The sequence below is a fragment of the Poecilia mexicana genome, unplaced genomic scaffold, assembly GCF_051168715.1.
Source record: "Poecilia mexicana isolate PSO_F unplaced genomic scaffold, ASM5116871v1 scaffold_3, whole genome shotgun sequence".
NCBI classification, from domain to species: Eukaryota; Metazoa; Chordata; class Actinopteri; order Cyprinodontiformes; family Poeciliidae; genus Poecilia; species Poecilia mexicana.
The window spans coordinates 35,697,863-35,716,001 of record NW_028263372.1 but is presented as its reverse complement, the minus strand read 5'-3'; the positions used below and the strand labels follow the sequence as shown (position 1 = coordinate 35,716,001).

The following is an 18,139-nucleotide window of genomic DNA, read 5'->3' as shown; positions in this document are numbered from 1 at the left end:
AAAGTGTCAAAAGTCATTCCATGGCAAACCAATTTTGCAAAGTTATCAGGTGTGAAAACAGTAAAATTGGTTAGAGGTTGTTCCCCATGATTTTGCCGTTCTGGGCATTGAGCCACGTACTTATACATTTAACTTAGTATTTTCTGACTAAAACTGGTGGTTTGGGTTGCTCATATGAAAGTGTTTTAAACTGAGCTGAGCTTCAGGAGGTGACTCAGTTTTAAAACGCTGTGAAATGCCTTTAATGTGGTTCAGTCAGGTGTGGACAGAAGTGTCTCTGTGGCTGAATAAGCTTGGCGGAGAGCGTGTCTGTTCGTGTTAGAGGGTGAATGTGTGCTATTGGCTCCTGTTGGGAAGCTCCGCGCTGCCAAACTCCCTGCAACAGAGCTGGGCGGAAGAGAGGGAGAAGGGGCGGGCCGAGGAGACAACAGAGCCGCTGCCATTGGTTGGTTTCTACGGGGGGCGGGGCTTTAGTGACAGAGGCTGTGCTTCTGCAGGCTGCCTCATTTCTCCAGAAGGAGCACAGCGGGCGGATCGGAGCGAAGTGATACTGACCGAATCTTAACGGAGCCTCAGACCGGGGCAGACCGCGGCCAGTTCGGGGCGAGCTGGCACCAACTGTCCTCAAGAACCAGCGGAAACCGGATCTGACAGCTACTGGCTCTGCCACACCGGCTAGGAGTCGACCGTCCGGGGCTGAACTCCGGGACGGAGTCGGCCTCTGTCCCCCCGGAGCTCCGCAGTACTTCGCGGGGGTTTGTGCTCCTTCGGCCGGCTTTGCTCGCGCTCTGCCTCCGCTGGATGTGCTAGCATGACCGCATAAAGGCGGCTTTTGGGAACCTGCTGGAGCGGAGACCGACCTTCTGGATCGGAAACAGTGCTATCTTTATCTTCTTTTTATTTCCCGAGGTTTTCCCGGTGATTCCACATGGATTTTTGAACGTTTTACCGACCTCCTTGGATTAGCATATGGATATTCTGCGCTGAGGACACAAGTCGAAGGAACAACCTTGAGATTTTCAGGTGAGGGTGATTTTTTTTCTTCTGTTCTGCCTCCCATCTGAGCGAACAGAAAGCAGTTTTAGCCTCTTATCATTCAGGTGATGTGAGCTGGTAACTCTGCTGGTGATGTGTGTGTGTGTGTGTGTGTGTGTGTGTGTGTGTGTGTGTGTGTGTGTGTGTGTGTGTGTGTGCGCGTGTGTGTGTGTGTGTGTGTGTGTGTGTGTGAGGTCCATGTGACCTGTGTGTTTGTTGAGATCTAATTGAGCTGCATTCTTATCCAATGAACCCTGATCAGTACTCCCCACGATCCCGCACATTCACGCATCTTTATTTAGCTTTCTTTCTTCGGTCTTAAATTCGTGACTGATGACCCAGTTCTGTTTGGATTGAATAATCCTGGGAATAATCTTGTGCAGATTCCTACTTTGTTTTCCATCTTATATTTTAATATAAGATAGAATCGGCTGTATGGAGCAAAAGATCATTTTGAATATTGTAAAAAAAAAAAAAAAAAACTACAACGAATTAATCTGTTGCAGTTTATATGGTAATCCAGTACCAATGATTTTATTTTTTTAATCCTGATGTCAAATCCATTTGTACAATCTGTGCTCACCCTGACTTGCTCTACATAAAGGAAAATATTTGTTGTCATATTTAATCTAATACTGTATTATGTATATTTTTTAAAGCAGTAAGACATTTAAATGTTTCCAGAAATGACTGAAAATGCAGAAGCGCACACAGATTGGGGCATTCTGAGTCATGCTGGGGTTTAGTTTGACCTCCTCGGGATGACTGGTCTGCATCTTCAAAACATGATAAATTATCTTGGACAAACTTCAGAAATAATCCACCTCTGATTTCTAGTTCTCAGGCTGTCAGTTTACTTTGAAATCTTGTGTCCATGCCTGTTCCACTCATGCAGCAGGGTTGGTCTCCATTCCCTCAGTCATGCTGTTTTTCCTGGGTGGAGACGGGCTCTCCGCCTTACGGTCCGTTACATCGCCACGTTTTGGACCCAATCTTCCGAAGTCAGAACCGAGCAGAGCTGAAAGAAGCGGCTCAACACGGATTGAGGCAACCTCAGGTTGATGGACTCTGGACGAAGCATCGTCCAGTGGTCAGACTTGGGCTACGTTCAAATGCGACTCATGTTCGACTTCTTCATGGATGTCTGAGCGACCAAATTCTTTTTACCAATTTGTACCACTTCTACATGGAACTAAATCAGAAAGGTCAACATGCGTCACAACTCTGCACCAGAAGCTATAGCTATTAGTTGTATTTTGGTTTTTCTTACCTTCATTCTTGTTATAATCTTTTCATAATACCTCTGACTCAAATTGGATTTTATTTTTCGTCCATATGTCACTTCCATATGTTGCACAAAATCAGATTTGTGTCCAGTAGTTTTCAGAGAATGGTCATCTTGACTTTTACATCATTGATGTGAGACATGCGTCATAATTCTGCATCAGAAGAAGCCAGAAGCAGTAAATCCAGATGTAAACCATGGCTGAAGCCGTCTGAGCCAAAGCCAGACGGCGGCGGCCATTTTTACTTCCATAAACAGCTGTGTGACGTCAACGTTCTTCTTCTGCGCATGAGTTACATTCGGGTCTTAAACTGTTCACACAGAAGCGTAGTATGGTGGTCGAATGAACAACCATGCAAAAAATGTTATTTAAATTTAAAAGAAAATCAGAATTGAGCATCAAGAGCTGCAGTGTGAATGTAACCTTTGTGTGACCTCCAATAGCGCTCTTGCTAGCAGTTTTGTTGTTTGTTTCAGTGTTAGCTTTTAACTGTAGCGCACCGTTTTGGGGTCGTTTTTGATGTAATTCTTGTTCAGCTAGCACCTTCAGTGATTTTTCTTCAGTTTTGTGTCCTAATCCCGGTATTAAAAACTTGACTTTATCTTTAAAAAAGTTTTTAATTCCTCAAAAAGTGTAATTTAATTAAGTAATCTAATTTAAGAACTGCATAGTCACAGATTTTTCTGTGGAATGTAGCTCAAAATTATTGTGAAGAATTTGCCTATGTGGATTTTTGTTGAATATCTAAAGCATATTTTAAAAACCCGCAGCTTAGGAAGCTGAAATACCAAGACACAATGCTACCTAGCATGCTATTAGCCAATCCAGGAGCGCCATTTGTTCTCCTTGGTGCTGCTAAGGAAGACATTCGACGTTAGCTACTGTGGTAACGCTGAGAAGGACTTCAGCGAAGTCTGTTTTTTTTTGGGTTTTTTTTGGAGTCCCTGAATCATGAGATTGTATTTTCCTCTTTTTCTGTTTATGGTTGTACGTATGCTGCCTCTTTCCTTGTGTCTTTGGCTCCACCTGGTGATTGGGAGTTGTATCGCAAGCTCATTGCATTTGGATATTGTTACAGGTTTTTCACTAGATTCTTATCCGAGTTTGAACCGTATTAAATTAATTTACCTTTTCAGGCAACTGACTCTTTAGGTTTTTCATGAACTGGAGGTTCAAATGAAACAAATGTAATTATTTTTCTGTTACAAATGAGAGTTAATCTCTATAATAGGCTGAATAAAGAAACTAAAACAATATTTGCTGATTAATAAACTCATTTCATGAACCCTAAAAACTGTACAGCTTTTTTATTTAATGCCCAGCCATGAAGTGCTGAGAATTAGCTGTTGCTATTGCACCATGATGAAAACATGGGACTGCTGTTTTATTCAGTTTGTCTGTGTCGATGTGTGTCTGTCCCTATCAAATAAACTTAAAAAAAATGCTGGATCATTTTGGACAACTAAAGCTAAAATAAAAACACTTATGCTTTCTCAAAGAACTGGATTGCATCAGAACCTGCAAACTGAAGTGATAAACAGTGTGAACATCTGTACAGCTGTGTATCAATTACAAACGTGCACAATCTGCTAATGTCAAAATAAAACAATTTGGCAATTGTGGTGAAAAATCACACGAGTAAAGTTGTTCATGCAATAAGTAATTAAAAAACATGCAGCATCATCCTCCTCCCACCACTTCCTGTTGTCTTCTTCATCATTTCTGCCAGTAGTAACATCCTGTTGTTGATCACATGACTCCTGTGCTTCCATTGCAGCTTTGCTAATTTCAATACAGCCAAAAAACCACTTCATCCAAGCACAAACAAGTGATTATTTTCATCTCAAAATTGTCATGTTTCTATTATCCAAATTAGTTTTTATAATTCCAATTTGTGCAGTTTTATGGCCAACAGAAACGCAGCCCGTTAGCCTCTGCAGTCCTGATTTAACAGCTGCTTGTCCTTTAACGCCCGTTTGCTCAGTTTGCCATTTGTTGCCGTTTCCAGGACAAACCTGCAATAATTAAATCAGCTGTTTGTCCCTTTTCTCCTTTCACTCCTTGTAACACCACCGCTGGAGTTTCCACCTCTGCGCCCGCCACAGTGCAGTTTAAATATTTATCAGTTGTTGGGAGGTGTGCCGGAGCGCTCTGCCTTATTTAACCCGTCCAGGATGCGGAAAGAAAAAAAAAAAATCAGTCAGGAAATGGAAAAACTTCCTTTTTGCATTTGCTCAAACCCTTCCAAGTGTGAGTCTAAAATTCCTGACGATTCCCCAGAGTTTGGCCGGCAGCTGCAGCAGAACCATTTCACACTTCACCTCAAGCACTTGATGTCGATGCTGCGGTTGGCGAGGTGAGGGAGGGAGGCGGCCAGGCGTGTCGGGGAGCGCGGACCGGGCCGGCGCCGGGCTTTCCGAGGCTCTCCCTGACATCCAGGCATGAGTTTGCATATTAAGGTGATTTTATTTGCTGCGTGGAGACCTCTTCAGCGTAAAGAGCTTTTATAAGATGTGTGTTGAGGATGTGTTGGTGTAAAAGGAGAATTAAAGCCCAGGCAGGAAAAGTCTGATGTCACATTTTTAAAGGAAGGATGGAGATTCTTAATCCACATTTAGAGGCTTAAAGTTAAGATTTAAGATCTTATTCTGGATCCCTTGACTGCATGAAAGTCGTGTTTTATAAAAAGCAGATAAATCTGGGATTAAAAATCTTGTAGTTGTGTAATTTCTGCCTTTTTTCTGTTCTCTGATATATTTTAGGGCTTTAGCCCAACTGGAGTCAGTTTAGACGTTGAACATGCCGTGCCAGAAGGATTAAAACGTTTCCATTTAAGAAAACTCAGCAGATTGCATCGAGCCATCAGCTGCGTTTCCATAGACCATGTAACTGCAACATGTTGTCAAAAATAAATTTGCTTCATGAAAACATCAATTTCTAAAAAAAAAAAAACACCTCTTGTTTTTCAATACAAAATTTTGGCGATTGAGTTTTTTTTTTGCCATATCGAAATTGGTTTATTTTGCAAAACTGAAAACATTCACACCGGATGTTGCCACTGGCAAAAACTATGAAGAAGACGACGACAGGAAGTTGGAGGATCATAGCGCAGCATGTTTTTAATGACTTATCACATAAACAAAGTTATTCATGTGTCATTTTAATGACATTTCATATGTAATGGAAACGCTGCAGTTGCAAAATTCAGTTTTTTGACATTATTGGAATATTGACAAAATTTGCAAACATTTGTAATGGAAATGTGTTTCCATCAATATTTTTCATGCGCATTTTTTTAGAAAAGGTTGATGGAAATTTGAAGTAACCTGCTCTCCTCCAGGTAGGAACCTCAGCCAATCAGAACGCCAGACCAGATGTAGCTTCTGTGGAGAAAAAAAACAGAGAAAACACAAAGCTAAGGGTTGAAGTAACAGCAAAGATGCAAATTGGAGAGTAGTAGGAGAAGAAAGTAAGGATAAACGGTCCTCATGAAGCCTTCCTGTTATCTGCTGACATCTCGACTTGTTGACTATCTGGTTGCTTCTGTTACTGTCAGCTGATTGATGGGTAAATGGTCACCTGTCGACCAATCAGGCTGAGCTCCGCCCACTTTTAGGCACCAGCCAGTTTCCTGCTATGATTCAAATCCTCTTATATCCATCATGATGTGATCAGACCAAAGCAACAAGGTTTTAATAGTTAAAAGTATTTTGATGAACTTAATGGAAAAGATGCACAGAAAGTGAAGCATGGCAGAGATCTGTATTATTTAGTGATTACTGCAAAGAAATCAGTAAAACATGAATGTGTTAAACCGCCATGCTTTGGCTTATTCATAATAAACATCATGAAAGCTGCATTAGTGCCTGAAGCTAACTCATATTTTACTGCTTTTCTGTGGATAAAGACTAATGAGAAACTAGACCTTGTCTGATTTCTGGCAGGTAAATATTTCACTTCTGAGTTTCATGTTGTCAGTTTAGTTTTGTTGTCGGTCTAAACGAAGAACGTTTAAAACGCTTCATTAATGGCTTCATTAATAGCTTTATTAATGTATTTATATTTTTTATTAATGTCTGTTAATCACAGCCAGTTGTTCGTTTATGACCTCTGACTATTTTCTTTAAATCAAATTACAAATTATTAAATATATTTTTTTTAAATTTGATTTTTTTCTCAATTGTCTCTTTTGGGAGTTGACCTGAATTCAAAGTTCAACTAAATTTGGACTCGTAAAACAAGATGGCCGACAATATAACAGTAAATGTGTGCAGGTGGGTTTTGTGAGCTGCTGTTAGCTTTAGCAGGTTTTACAGAGCAGCGTTTCTCCATCTCAGTGGTTTGTTTCTGCTTCAGGTGTTGAGTAAAAGTCGTCGTTTGTTTCTTTTCGTCTGAAGTCTTGAAACCGAACCAATCTGGACCTTTTTCTGCTCTTCCAGGTTTTAGTTTCGTTGAGTTGTGCTCTGATAATAACTGATGCTGTATGCAGGTGTGTGATCCAAAAAGCTAACAGCGCCCCTCCCCCGCCTGCCACCTCCAGTCGGATGCGGTATAATCCGCTTCGGCGCCGTTTAGCACGTTTGGGATTAGCGGGAATACTAACAGCAGCAGCAGGACGTAATCCCTGCAGCGAGGCGCGCTTCCTGCTGGGAACGCCGCTGTTTCTACACCAGACTGAGGTGAAGACCAGGTGCTGACGCTCCTGATGATGGGATGAGTCACTCCCAGACATGTCATCATGGTCAGTGTGACCTGTTACCGTGGCAACGCGTGGCTGCAACGTTAATTACTCATGAAGAAGAGGAGAAAGAATCTGGAAGGTTCATTTATTGCTGTAGGAGTTTCTCAAAAATCCTGAAAACCTTAGATGTGGTCATGTTTGGGTTCCTCATGTTCTTCATCTCACGGCAGATTTTCCGTCCTGCTGCTGATCCGTTTCTGGTCCTGTTAACTAGCTGGGAGACGGAACCATTAAACGGGCCCTGTCCGTATTACGGGTGCACCGATTTATCAGCCAGATAATTTATCGTCTGCAGGTTTCCTTCATTTTGGGCTTATCATGAACTGATATTTGCTGATATTAAGCTGATGTTTTCCACCTCAGCAGAGGCGTAAAATCAGCCGCTGTCCTCTCCTGCTCTGCCACCAGGTCACGTCTGCATGTTCAGTTAACAATAATCACCCCACTGTCACCAACTCACCGACTTTCATGCTATATTTAGCAACAGTTCAGACAATAAAATTGGTATCGGCCAAAATCGGAAAGAAAAGTAAAGAGTTTGTTTCCTAACTGGATGGTAAAATGCTACAGAACTGAAACATGTCAAAATGGATGCCTTTTGCTGCAGTTTCATTAACATGTTCTGCATTTCTTATTCTTTTATTTTATAGTAGCTCTTAATTAAACAAGGGTTTATTTCAGTAGGGTTAATAATTTACAATTTCACATATTTTGTGTGACTGCCTGCTATCTTATCTGAGTTTAAAATAAATAAATTGGAGTGATGAAGTCAAGAATTGAATAACGTTTATTATTTTTTTTTTTTTTATCAGACACATTAGGTGTCTGTATCGTTATTGGATCAGTACCTCTGACACCAGCGTGAAGTTTACTGAGTATTTGATCGGAAAGGAAATCAGTGGGATATCACTAGTGGGTACAGAGGCCCGCAGTGGCCAAAATACCTCAGGAACGGCTGAGTTTTGGCTGCAGACGTTTGTTTCATGTGTAAAGACGATGTTGATGTTGTCTTTATGCTAAGATATGATATTTGTCCTGAAGCTGAAAACCTCATAGCTGTGGATCCATTTCAGTGGCAGAACAAGCCGTTTCTTTTTCTGTGCGCGTGTGTGTGCGTGCGTGTGTGTGTGTGTGTGTGTGTGTGTGTGCACGTGTGTGCACGTGTGTGTGTGTGTGCGTGTGTGTGTGTGTGTGTGTGTGTGTGTGTGTGTGTGCACGTGTGTGTGTGTGTGCGTGTGTGTGTGCACGTGTGTGTCCGTGTGTGTGTGTGTGTGTGTGTGTGTGTTATATCCTGCCACGCATCATCGGCATGCTGTTAGTGTTCCCAGTCTGCTTTTACAACCAGAGGAGAGATTATATAACTGCCATTTGACTGCAGTATCACTTCATTGATCAGGGGAGATAATGGCTGGAATCACATTTAGAGTCTTTAAAAGCTTTTTAAGGCTCTAAAGTCTGTCTGACCTTTGCAGGTGTCGTCAGTGTTTCTCTGCTTTAGATCCACCAGGAATCCTTAGAAATGAGTTTTAAGACCTGACGTCTGTTTTAAGACGACCTCATAAACCCTGACTGCTTCCTGGACCAGGATGGTCCAGGATATTTCCTGGATTTTGGTGTCCAGATCAGCTCCTCCTTTGTCTTCTCCATCTGCAGCCTGTAAACTCCTGTAATGACTTCTTCCTGCTCTATTATGTGCTAAGCTGAAAAGGAGCCATTAAAAAAAGGCGATCAATATTCCAAAAGTATATCCGATACAGTAATGCAGCGTGCTTCTGTTTAATGGGCCTAATGTAATCTCTGGCTAATGCAGCTGATGGAGTTTTAATACGTTTTGTTCTGCCTCTAAACTTTTATGAATCGCATCATTTTTTTGTAAAACATTTAAGATATTCTGCCTGCAACGTCTTGGGAGGTTAACATGGGAGAGAACCAACTCAACATGTTTATCAGTTAATATCTATTTTCTACTTAAAACATATTAAAATAGTGCTTAGAACGGTATGGCAATGATGTCAGTTTATCCTGGTGCATGAGTTTTTAGTTTGTATGTAAATGGTTTGCCATATTCCTGCAGGTTTCTATGTTATGCTGATGACTGTTATGTATCTCAACTCAACTGTTCTGGTATTTGGAGTCCGTTTCAACCAAATAAAGACACACTAATCTGGATTTACTGACCAATCCGGATTTACTGACCAATCCGGATTTACTGACCAATCCGGAGACCAATCTGGATTTACTGACCAATCCGGAGACCAATCTGGATTTACTGACCAATCTGGATTTACTGACCAATCCGGATTTACTGACCAATCCGGAGACCAATCTGGATTTACTGACCAATCCGGATTTACTGACCAATCCGGATTTACTGACCAATCCGGAGATCAATCCGGATTTACTGACCAATCCGGAGATCAATCTGGATTTACTGACCAATCCGGATTTACTGACCAATCCAGATTTATTGACCAATCCGGATTTACTGACCAATCTGGATTAGGGAATGACCTTTTTAAAATTAACATCATTTATGTAAAGTTTGTTTGAATTAAACAAAACGACGCACCATATTCACATCATATCTACCAATTTTACTCAGATTTTCCCGTAAAACATATTTGACTCAACTTGAATCTAGTTTTTTTGTTGCTTTGACTCAATTAAGTTGAATCAACTTTAACTGTTGAGTACAAAATGCATAAATAAAAGCTTTTGCTACAACTTCAGTTAAGTTACCTTAACTATCTTTAGTAATTATGTTAAACTAAAAATGATTAGTTAAGAGACATTTTTAAAAGTTGCCCAAACTTATTTAGGTTTTTACTTTATTAATTAAATCAAGTCGCCTTCAAATTCAAACATCAAATTTTACATTTTTATAATTTTTTAACTTATTTCTAAGTAAAATCAGTTTTTTAATGTTATTTTTAAAAAAACTTTAAAATGATAATTTTGTTATAAATTATGGTATGGAGTCTAAATTAGATACAAAGTTTTATGGTCATTATTTTATTCAAGACAGATCAATTTTCACAATTCATACAAAATTAAAATTTTGCAAATTTACAATTAATAACCCAAAAAACAAGAAATTCTATGTTTTTTAATAAGTTCAAAGCCTTATCTATGTTTTGTATCTTATCATTGACAGATTTAATTTAAAAAATAGTTTATTATTGAGCAGGTAAAACAAAAGATAAAAAATAAATGTTTCATTTTTAATTTAATGAATTTTGTGGCCCACCAGTAATTTAGATTTGCCTGTTTTGGCCAGCAGGGCAAAAAGTTTGGGATCAGGAACAAACCTACCTGGCCTGTAAATAATAATAATAATAATAATAATAATAATAATAATGATAATGACACTTTCTCCTCCAGTGAACAAATGTAGAAAAAGTTAGAAAGTGTCATAATATGTTAGCATTGATAGAAAGTCATTATTGCCTCTTCCAGACCTTTAATGACCGTACTGCTGTTGTAGTTGAGTGCGATCCGGTTTGAAGTGCTGGCCCGGTCCAGCAGGAAGTGGGCCGGCAGCTGGATGTATAAATAGCAGAATTAATGACTTATATTTGCTGATTATGCCCGTCTCTCCTCTCTAATGCAGTTTCCCCTCCGCGCCTTCATCCATCCACTTTCTATCTGTGCTAATGGCTTCTCTATTAACCCCACCTGATGGCAGTGTGGGTAATTACAAACATATTTACGGCCTGTGGACACACACAATGAGAAATAAATAACGTGTTTGACCAAGCAGAAAGAGACATTAGGCGGGCGGGCCTCAGATTTAGCTCGGCGCGCTGCACTCACTCACCCAGCCTGACTTTGCTCTTTAATGGAAACGGTTGCCAGAAGGTGTAGCTGTCACGTCCTGAACGCTCTGTTCTCTGCAGCTGAGTAGCTACTCCATGTTGGGCTCACTTTTTAATGGTCTTGTGCCTCTGCTGTGTTGTGTAACGGGATATTTAAAAATAAAATCGATGTGGACTGTGATGTAAGACGAGTGGCTCGCACTTTCCACCTTCATCCACCGCTTCTGTTCCAGCATCCAAGATGTTTGTGATGCTTGTGTCCAGGTTTATCTGCAAGACACGATTTACATCTGAAATGTGATCAAATGTCTATCAAAGTTGGTTTAATTATCCTGAAATTTGAGTACTTGAGGCGCCCAAATCATCAGAACTCCACTTCTGTACGTTTATGGTTCTGTTTCCTAGAAAGTCCGGTTCATTTGGGACTGAAGTCGGACTAAATAACGAACTCCGGTCCGCCTTCAAACCTCGGTCTCTGCTCGGGTTGAAGTGAACTCTGGTGCGGTTTGAATGCATATGTGAACATAGATCGCTCCAAAAGTAGGAAGCAGACTACAGCACAGGGAATTCTGGGTAAATGCAACCAAAACAAACGTGTTAGCTTAGTGCTAGCAGGAGAAATGAGAAACAAGAGAAATCCTCCAACCGCTAAAATCTGACACCACTCCATTGTTTCCTCCATTTCCATTTTCTTCCATTTATTGGTGTCTTTCATCTTCAGAGGTTTTAGTGTCGTTTCCTTCTTGGTGCTTGCCTCTGGTTCCAAAACTAGATTGCTAATCCCGAATTAGCTGCCTTTAAAACTCTGCAGAAGCAGAAATCACACCTCATCAGAGCAAAACGCAGGAATTTCTCATTTATTTACAGGCATGGAATGAGTTTTTTTATACAGTCTGATCACAAACAGTTTTGTCTGGTAAAGTTTCACCCTGTTGACTTTCTAACACCAGATTAAATGAAAGCTGCAGCCTGAGGTGTTCATGCTGCTGCTGATCAGCTGTTCTGCTCGTTTTGGTTCACATCTGTAGCTCCAAGCATTTCGTCCTTCCACTGCATGTCCGAGTCACCAGAAGGTAAAAGCGCGGCGCCTGGACGCTGCGTTGTTCACAAACCGACCTCAGGTTTGTTGTTCGGCTGAACCGGAGTAATTTCCCCACAGCTCTGATTGAGACCCGGCTCCTTTCCGCTGGTTGGTTGTCTTATTTTAGCCTCAGTGAGGATTAAATGTTAGCAAGTGTGAGTGAAGTGCTGCAGTTGGAAGCTGTTTGTTGATGCTTTTGATCTGCTGCGTGTCGTGAATCAGAAACTGTCCCGTCCAATTATTTTTCATCACCAAAGGTTTTCTCTCAGGTTAGAAACATTATTTCATTTTCTGTTTAAATTATTGGCAGTCCAGTTCAACACATGCAGTGACGGTTAGAAAGGAAACTTGCCGAGTTTAAACTGAACTCTAATGTAATTTATTCTAATGCCGTTTGAAAGCCTGTTCCTGCTAACTACGAATTAAAATGAGCTCCACCGTTTCCCTTCTGATGATTAACATTTTTTGATGATAGTCAGTTTTATTTCAAAATCCATTTTATTTATGGTTTCGGTTGTAAGTGGTTTTTATTTCTGTTTTATTTATTGATGGCTCAATATTTAAAATGTCTTCCAGTTAAATCTTCTGAACAGAAATACATTTTATTGGTCTTTGATAGTTGTTTAATGAATGAAACACTGACCGACAGTTTGATGTTTGAATGACGACGTTTAGAAAAATGTAATGTTGATTTTTGTGTTTTTATGATGTAAAGCAGTTTGAAATGTGATATACAAATAAAATTAGATTTGATTTCATTATTACACCATTGACTCAAAATGACAATATTATTCTTTATTATTGTAATTACTGGGACAATTGATCAACCAGCAAAATGTGTTATTATCAGAGGCCTTGTTGTTTTTCAGTTTATATAAAAATTTAACCCAAAAACTAACAGAATATAGAAAACTGTTAAAGGTGGATATGTACAATAATCTTATGATTATCTTCTTCATGAATGTAAAACTAAATGTTTGTAGATTTTATTTAATTTCTTATGCAAAACACAAAGTATTTAGTTTTTTCTATGCATGAAAAATATATTTTAAGTACATTTTAAGTCTTAATTGGATGTAAATGGGGAGTTTTTCGACTCTGTTGAATCCAGCAGCTGCAGGAGGAAGAGCGACCTTCCTCCTCTTCCTCGGTTTACCTGATGCTAATCAGACTGAAGCTTCGCAGCAGCAGCTGATCAGATTCAGCTTCCAGCTGCTTGTTGGCGACCAGCTGCTGCTTTCTTCCCTCCAGGCCCGGTTCTGTGTCCTGGCAGCACCTGTAGCTCATCACCATCACTACGCTGAAGTAAATCTCAGCGTTGTTGGAGGGAAATGCGTTCTGACATCTGATTCTGTGCTCCCTTCATCTCCAGCATTACCAGACGTCCTGTTCCTGTTGGAGATGTTAAAGAGGAAGAGAAGGTGTCTCAGTTAACCTGGTGGTTTTATTAATTATCTGTGTTACAACGTTTATTATTAGGGGCGGGACTTTATCACATTAATTAAAGCCGCAGTACTGTGTTTTCTAGACACAGAGTGTCATTTTATAGCATAATTAAGTATCTAGTCTAACTTCAGTCGTCATAAAGATGCTATATATATATATCAAATATGACTTAAAATAAATGTTACTTCCTCATGTAACACCTTGAAATTGGGCCTCTGTCTCTTTCTGTAACTCCAGGAAGTCATCCCAACATGGCTCCTCTATTAACCCTTTCACGTTTTTACCAGCGTTGCTCTGAGAAGCAGCTCCTATAAGGAGCTCAGCAGTCCCACCAGCTGTTTGCTAATTGCTGTTGGCTAGTCTGAAGGAGCTGAGTGAGAGAGGCGGAAGCTCGTTAGCTAGGAAGCTGCAGCTCCTGGGAGGAGCTGCGCCTCGAAGGCGGAGCTAGATCCACCCAGGGATGGTTGCCATGGAGATTATAGGGTTTCTCAAACATGCCTGAAAGGATCAAAGCAACACTCCAGGTGTGTTTTTCATGAAGGAATAAAATTATAGCAGCTAATGCTAATGACTGTGTCCACGGTTCACTTTTAGCTCCTGGAACTCTGATGAACTTCAATCTGAATAGCAGATTAAAAACATGATATCTTTGTAGCTGAGCTCATATTCAACAATTTAGCAGAACAAATACTTTGAATTGAAAATGTTGCTCATTTTGTTGATGTATGGTAACTTGATTTTAAAATTTAAATCTTTTCCAACTCTAATATTAATGTTTTAAAATGTTTGGCTCTTATTGCGTGCAGTAACAGATGATCAGGATTATTTCTCCTGAATGTCGGGACCTGAACGGCTTCGTCCGTCAGTGGAACATGTTGCTGTCGCAACAAGCAATAAATCACTCGCATTAAATTAACTCAATAATTTCTGCTTTCATGAATTATTATTAGTTACAGTGACAGACCTGCTGCTGCTGCTTCCAGATGTTTGTGGTGTGAAATGAACTCAGATGTTCTGGAGATGCTTGGCTGCAGAGCGAGTCTGAACTCTGATCGATTACATTCATAATATTTTATTTATGAGTTGCATGTGTTTAGCTGCTCGTCCAGCTGCGTGTCTCTGCATGGAGTCGATTCGTTCCTCCCATCAGGAGTGGGGGTGTTTGTCCTGCAGGCTGGGCTGCTGACTGCGTGGCCCCCTGCTGGGCCTGTGAATGCCCCGCAGGGGGCCGGTGGGGGGCAGTGAGGTGTTTGAGCTGCACTGGGAGGGTCTTTAGTCAGATGATCCACATCAGCTGCTGGACGTTGGCGTGAGAGCAGAAGCTGCAGCTCTGCAGGACCTGCAGCTGGCGAGGCGTCTCATTCAGTTTCTCTGTATATTTTGGTGAGGAACAGGCAGGAATTGAACTCTGACTGAACAGATTCAGTTTTGTTGGGTTCCTCTGCCTCGTTTGGCTCTGCAGAAGATTATAGATCAGTTCTGGAGTTCTGTTGTTTAATGTAACTTTAATAGATGCATTGCTGCAACCAGAACAGGCAGAGGTGAAGCTGCTGCCCGCAGAGAAGGCGAGTGGGTGGGGGAGGAGGTCAGAGGTCGGCGGTGGTTTCGGAAAGTTACTGGGAATGTCTGATCTGATAGAAAGATGGAGACGGCTCAGGATCTGGAACTGCAGAGGTGGTTTGGCCGTCTGAGCTGTGTGTGTGTGCGTTTGTTTGTAATACCTTGTGGGGACGATTTTCCTGACATATGCTACGTTGTGGGGACCAATCGCTCCTCGTGGGGACCTGAGCCTGGTCCCCACGAGGGGAAACCCTGTTTTTGGGTCAGGGGTCAGAGTTAGGGCTAAGGTATGAATTGAGGTTTGGTTGGTTAGGGTTAGGAAAAGGGTAAAGGTCAGGTTTAGGTTGTAGAAATGAGTAGAAATGAATGGAAGTCAATGGAAAGTCCCCACAAAGATAGCAAGACAAATGTGTGTGTGTGTGTGTGTGTGTGTGTGTGTGTGTGTGTGTGTGTGTGTGTGTGTGTGTGTGTGTGTGTGTGTGTGTGTGTGTGTGTGTGTGTGTGTGCGTGCGCTCTGGTCTCCACATAATATTCACAGAAACAACCATAAACGTGGCACTGCTCTGCACTGATGTTCATGCTGTGGTTTTCTGGTGGTTTATTTCAAAATAAAAGTCCAAGCTGCACTGAAAAAACAGATTTTGGTTGAACTTTGGTTCAAAAAGTTGTTCTGACGCCTGAACAGGATAAGAACCTGTTGTTTTTAGGGATGAACTAAAATGGATTCTTTCTTCACTGCGGTTCTGCTCTGTTGGGTCTCAGATGGTCACAGTGTGTCGGTTAGTTGGCTGGCTGGATATTCAGGTCAAAGGTCAGATATTTGGATGTGTTGCTGTATTTGTATTGGAGCAAACAGAGTTTGTTGGATGATTTCTCTAACCATCTTACAGAACCAGGCAGTGGACATAAACAGATATTAAATATGTAAATTTATTTTTTAATAAATTTCATCATGGAGGATTCAGGAGGTATTTATGCTCAGATCTGCAGCATTTTAATAATTTTTCTAATTACTTGTCCATATTACTGTATGGACCAAACGGTTCAGAGTGGTTCTTCAGACGTGTTTCGGCCCCAGGAGGAGTGAAGCGTCACTCTCCCGGTTTGTTTCCGTCTCCTCTGCTCTCGTCAGTCTGGCTGGACGTGAACTTTGCTCCCAGCAGGCTGGCGCCGGACGGGGCTGTCGGGTCCAGACTGACGGCTGCTGATGGATCAGCTTGAAACGATGCCGGTTCAATATCTGCCTCCAGGTGTTCAGGCACAGAATGTATGCTGGAGCCTAAATTCATCTTTCTGCTCTCTATTGAAAACATGTTTAGTTGTGAATAAATAACTGAATTAATCAAAAACAAATTCTTAGTTATGCGCACAGCTATGGTAAATTTAAAAATAACCCAAACTAAGCAGAGGAGGCGGCCACAGCGGCCTATAGATGACCTTAGAGGCCCTATAGATGACCTTAGAGGCCCTATTGGTGACCTTAGAGGCCCTATTGGTGACCTTAGAGGCCCTATTGGTGACCTTAGAGGCCCTAGTATAGATGACCTTAGAGACCCTATTGGTGACCTTAGCAGCCCTATTGGTGACCTTAGAGGCCCTATAGATGACCTTAGAGGCCCTATAGATGACCTTAGAGGCCCTATAGATGACCTTAGAGGCCCTATAGATGACCTTAGAGGCCCTATAGATGACCTTAGAGGCCCTATAGATGACCTTAGAGGCCCTATGGGTGACTTTAGAGGCCCTAGTATAGATGACCTTAGAGGCCCTATAGATGACCTTAGAGGCCCTATTGGTGACCTTAGAGGCCCTATGGGTGACCTTAGAGGCCCTATGGGTGACCTTAGAGGCCCTATTGGTAACCTTAGAGGCCCTATTGGTGACCTTAGCAGCCCTATTGGTGACCTTAGAGGCCCTATGGATGATCTTAGAGGCCCTAGTATAGATGACCTTAGAGACCCTATTGGTGACCTTAGAGGCCCTATTGGTGACCTTAGAGGCCCTATGGGTGACCTTAGAGGCCCTATTGGTGACCTTAGAGGCCCTATGGGTGACCTTAGAGGCACTATTGGTGACCTTAGAGGCCCTATTGGTGACCTTAGAGGCCCTATTGGTGACCTTAGAGGCCCTATAGATGACCTTAGAGGCCCTATTGGTGACCTTAGAGGCCCTATAGATGACCTTAGAGGCCCTATTGGTGACCTTAGAGGCCCTATGGGTGACCTTAGAGGCCCTATGGGTGACCTTAGAGGCCCTATTGGTGACCTTAGAGGCCCTATGGGTGACCTTAGAGGCACTATTGGTGACCTTAGAGGCCCTATTGGTGACCTTAGAGGCCCTATAGATGACCTTAGAGGCCCTATTGGTGACCTTAGAGGCCCTATGGGTGACCTTAGAGGCCCTATTGGTGACCTTAGAGGCCCTATGGGTGACCTTAGAGGCACTATTGGTGACCTTAGAGGCCCTATGGGTGACCTTAGAGGCACTATTGGTGACCTTAGAGGCCCTATTGGTGACCTTAGAGGCCCTATTGGTGACCTTAGAGGCCCTATAGATGACCTTAGAGGCCCTATTGGTGACCTTAGAGGCCCTATAGATGACCTTAGAGGCCCTATTGGTGACCTTAGAGGCCCTATGGGTGACCTTAGAGGCCCTATGGGTGACCTTAGAGGCCCTATTGGTGACCTTAGAGGCCCTATGGGTGACCTTAGAGGCACTATTGGTGACCTTAGAGGCCCTATTGGTGACCTTAGAGGCCCTATAGATGACCTTAGAGGCCCTATTGGTGACCTTAGAGGCCCTATGGGTGACCTTAGAGGCCCTATGGGTGACCTTAGAGGCCCTATGGGTGACCTTAGAGGCCCTATGGGTGACCTTAGAGGCCCTATTGGTGACCTTAGAGGCCCTATGGGTGACCTTAGAGGCCCTATGGGTGACCTTAGAGGCCCTATTGGTGACCTTGGAGGCCCTATGGGTGACCTTAGAGGCCCTATTGGTGACCTTAGAGGCCCTATGGGTGACCTTAGAGGCCCTATTGGTGACCTTAGAGGCCCTATGGGTGACCTTAGAGGCCCTATGGGTGACCTTAGAGGCCCTATAGATGACCTTAGTGAGCTAAGTGACTTTTATCATCCAGTTTTTGGTAGAAAAAGAGAAAAACAGTAAAACACGCAAA

General features: G+C 42.0%; 1 protein-coding gene across 2 annotated transcripts in view; it reads left to right on the top strand.

The window, feature by feature from the left end:
• Nucleotides 1–426: 426 nt before the first annotated feature.
• large2 (LARGE xylosyl- and glucuronyltransferase 2) overlaps nucleotides 427–18,139 on the top strand; it is a 73,550-nt gene continuing 55,837 nt past the window's right edge. For both annotated transcript variants that reach the window (XM_015008405.2, XM_015008404.2), the window contains exon 1: nucleotides 427–1,023. The gene's annotated coding sequence lies outside the window, so the exon portion shown is untranslated. The remainder of the gene's footprint in view (nucleotides 1,024–18,139) is intronic.